The following is a 5,000-nucleotide window of genomic DNA, read 5'->3' as shown; positions in this document are numbered from 1 at the left end:
TAATAATAATAATAATAATAATAATAATAATAATAATAATACTACTATTAATAATAATAATGATAATAACAATAATAATAATAATAACAATAATAATAATACTAGTAATAATAATAATAAAGATTAAAAAAATAATATTAATAATAATAATAATAATAATAATAATAATAATAATTCCTAAATCACTCTCCAGGTGACACGTGGGTTTCCAAAAGAATTTTCTTATCAAAACAGCAAATAAAGAGAGACACAAACATGTATCTCTGCGGTGCTCAAATGTGCGAAAAGATTGCTTTTTTTGCAAGCGAGAATATTGACTCTTCTTGCATGAAGGCGAGAATGTTTTCCAGGTTAAAGTTGTTGAAAAGATGTTGTGTCCTTCGATTGTGTGTGTATATAACCGAAGTCAGAATATTCCGTCTTCCTTCAAAATAGCGAGACTGGAATTGTAGTTTAGTTCAAAGGGATTCTCTCTCTCTCTCTCTCTCTCTCTCTCTCTCTCTCCCTCTCTCTCTCTCTCTCTCTCTCTCTCTCTCTCTCTCTCTCTCTCTCTCTCTCTCTCTCTCTCTTTTTTTAATGGGTGATAATTTTTACCTTCATTTTTTTTTTGAAAAGAATGACCTCATGTAGATAATTGCATATTTATGAGTTCATGGAAAAGTCATTTTAGACTGTCTGGGAAAACAAAGGCGATACGTAGTTGTTACCCTGTGAATAGGGATGAAACGTGGAGGGAAATAATCTGCAGAATACAGAAGGAAATACTATATATATATATATATATATATTATATATATATATATATATATATGCATATATATATATATATATATATATATATATATATATATATATATATATATAGATATTATATATATATATATATATATATATATTTATATATATATATATATATATATACATATATGTATATATATATATAAATATATATATATATATATATATATATATATATATATATATATATATATATGTATATATATATGTATATATATATATCTATATATATATATATATATATATATATATATATATATATATATATATATATGTATGTATATGTATATATATACATATACATAGATTATATATACAAATACACACACATACACACACACACACACACACACACAATCATATATAATATATATATATATATATATATATATATATATATATATATATATATATATATATATATATATAAATGATCAGACCCAAATCTCCTCGAAATCGAACTTGGACCTTGGAAGGCCATAGAGTGGCTACTGATGACTCTGACTGAACTCAGCATGTTGCCTATAGCAACCCCACGATCTCCCACATCCCAAGAGCGCAAGGTTTGTAAGGCTTCAAACACTGATAGAAACCATCGAGCATGAGTGGGTATTGAACCCCCAACCAACTGATTGCGAGGCGGGGGATGATTTTTAATCAGTTACCACAGCCAATTAAGAGCCAGAGTACATTTTGGAGCCAGGGTCCATTTTTGGAGCCAAGGTCGATTTAGGAGACTGGGTCCATTTTGGAGTCAGTGTCAATTTTTGGAGCCAGGGTCCAAATCTGGAGCCAGGGTCAATTTTGGAGCCAGGGTCCATTTGTGGAGCCAAGGTCGATTTAGGAGCCGGGGTCCATTTTGGAGCCAGGGTCAATTTTGGAGCCAGGGTCAAAATCTGGAGCCAGGGTCCATTTAGGAGTCGAGGTATATTTTGGTGCTAGGGTTCATTTTGGATCCCGGGGTCTATTTTGGTTCCAGGGTCCATTTGTGGAGTCAAGGTCGATTTAGGATCCTGGGTCCATTTTGGAGCCAGGGTCCATTTTGGAGCCAGGGTCAATTTTGGAGCCAGGGTCCAAATCCGGAGCCAGGGTCCATTTTGGAGCCAGGGTCCAAATCTGGAGCCAGGGTCAATTTTGGAGCCAGGGTTCATTTTTGGAGCCAAGGTCGATTTAGGAGCCTCGGTCCATTTTGGAGCCAGGGTCAATTTTGGAGCCAGGGTCAAAATCTGGAGCCAGGGTCCATTTTGGAGTCGAGGTATATTTTGGTGCTAGGGTTCATTTTGGATCCGGGGTCTATTTTGGTTCCAGGGTCCATTTGTGGAGTCAAGGTCGATTTAGGAGCCTGGGTCCATTTAGGAGCCCTGGGTCCATTTTGGAGCCAGGGTCAATTTTGGAGCCAGGGTCAATTTTGGAGCCAGGGTCAATTTTGGAGCCAGGGTCAATTTTGGAGTCAGGGTCAAAATCTGGAGCCAGGGTCCATTTTGGAGTCGAGGTATATTTTGGTGCTAGGGTTCATTTTGGATCCCGGGGTCTATTTTGGTTCCAGGGTCCATTTGTGGAGTCAAGGGTCGATTTAGGAGCCTGGGTCCATTTAGGAGCCTGGGTCCATTTTGGAGCCAGGGGTCAATTTTTGGAGCCAGGGTCAATTTTGGAGCCAGGGTCAATTTTGGAGCCAGGGTCAATTTTGTAGTCAGGGTCCATTTGTGGAGCCAAGGTCGATTTAGGAGCCTCGGTCCATTTTGGAGCCAGGGTCAATTTTGGAGCCAGGGTCAATTTTGGAGCCAGGGTCAATTTTGGAGCCAGGGTCCATTTTGGAGTCAAGGTATAGTATGGTGCTAGGGTTAAATTTGGATCCGGGGTCTATTTTGGTTCCAAGTCCATTAAGGAATCCATTTTGAATCCATTTTGAAGCCATTGTTAATTTTGGACCTTGCATCCTTTTAGGAGTTAGGGTCCATTTTGGGGCCAGGGTCATTTTGGTGTCAGGGCCCATTTTGGAGCAGGGGTCAATTTTGGTGCTAGGGTCCATTTTTGACCTGGTACCCTTTAAGGAAGCAGTGTCCATTTCGGAGCCTGGTTCCATTATGGACATGGTGTCCTTACCGTAGATGTATAGCCGTATAATTGCTGATGGTTCCTTTCGAGTTGTTTTGATTTAGCTCAAGATAGATTGGTGGAATCTAACTGAGGCCCTTTGCGTCAATAGGCGTAGGAGGAGATGATGATGATGATGGCGGTGGTTATGTGTTTTTTTGACACTTCAGTTGTACCAAAAATTTGCGTCAGTTAAATATACAGTTTTTTGCATATTTATCTATCTATCTATATATGTATATATAGTATTATATATATATACTATATATATATATATATATATATATAATATATATATATATATTATACATTATATATATATATATATATATTTATATATATATATATATATATATATATATATACATATATATACATATATATATATATATATATATATATATATATATATATATATATATATATATATATATATATATATATAGTATATACACGTATATATATGTTAATAAATATAACCAGTAAAATAAAATAGCTTTTATGTTTTGGTATAATTTCAACTCATACTTCACTGATACTAGGGGCGTTTTGATTATAATATTTCTATTTCACGCGGATTGTTAAAGAAAAGATGCAAGTAGATATTCTAAACCCGAAATCTTTTGCGTTGTTATATCTTCTTACTTCATTTGATTATAACATTTCCATTATTATTATTATTATTATTATTATTATTATTATTATTATTATTAATTATTATTATTATTATTATTATTATTATTACTTGCTAAGCTACAACCAATAGTTGGGAAAGCAGGATGCTTTAAGCCCAGGGGGCTCCAACATGGAGAATAGCTCAGTGAGGAAAGGAAACACGGAAAAATAAAATATCTTAAGAACAGTGACAACATTAGAATAAACATTTCCTATATAAACTATTAAAAACTTCAATAAAACAAGAAGAGAAATTAGATAGAATAGTGTGCCCGAGTGTACCCTCAAGCAGGAGAACTCTAACCCAAGACAGTGGAAGACCCTGGTACAGAGGCTATGGCACTACCCAGACTAGAGAGCAATGGTTTGATTTTGGAGTGTCCTTTTCCTAGAAGAGCTGCTTGCCACAGCTAAAGAGTCTCTTCTACCTTTACCAAGAGGAAAGTAACCACTGAACCATTACAGTGCAGTACTTAACCCCTTGGGTGAAGAAGAATTACCCGAAGATTGTTAAATAAAAGACTCAACTGGGTATCTTATAACGCAAAATATCCTGGTAAATTTTATTTTCTTCATTTCTTTGTAACATTTCCATTTCACGAGGATTGTTAAATACAAGATTCAACATTCCATCCTCTTACCTCATTTGATTATAACATTTTTATTTCACGAGGATTGTTAAATACAAGATTCAACATTCTATCTTCTTACTTCATTTGATTATAACATTTTCATTTCACGAGGATTGTTAAATACAAGATTCAACATTCTATCTTCTTACTTCATTTGATTATAACATTTTCATTTCACGAGGATTGTTAAATACAAGATTCAACATTCTATCTTCTTACTTCATTTGATTATAACATTTTCATTTCACGAGGATTGTTAAATACAAGATTCAACATTCAATCTTCTTACTTCATTTGATTATAACATTTTCATTTCACGATGATTGTTAAATACAAGATTCAACATTCCATCCTCTTACCTCATTTGATTATAACATTTTCATTTCACGAGGATTGTTAAATACAAAATTCAACATTGTATTCTCTTACTTCATTTGATTATAACATTTTCATTTCACGAGGATTGTTAAATACAAGATTCAACATTCTATCTTCTTACTTCATTTGATTATAACATTTTCAATTCACGATGATTGTTAAATACAAGATTCAACATTCCATCCTCTTACTTCATTTGATTATAACATTTTCATTTCAAGATGATTGTTAAATACAAGATTCAACATTCTATCCTCTTACTTCATTTGATTATAACATTTCTATTTCACGAGGATTGTTAAATACAAGATTCAACATTCCACCCTCTTACTTCATTTGATTATAACATTTTCATTTCCCGAGGATTGTTAAATACAAGATTCAACATTCTATCTTCTTACTTCATTTGATTATAACATTTTC

The sequence above is a fragment of the Palaemon carinicauda genome, chromosome 26, assembly GCF_036898095.1.
Source record: "Palaemon carinicauda isolate YSFRI2023 chromosome 26, ASM3689809v2, whole genome shotgun sequence".
Lineage (NCBI taxonomy): Eukaryota > Metazoa > Arthropoda > Malacostraca > Decapoda > Palaemonidae > Palaemon > Palaemon carinicauda.
This window is presented reverse-complemented; position numbering follows the sequence as displayed.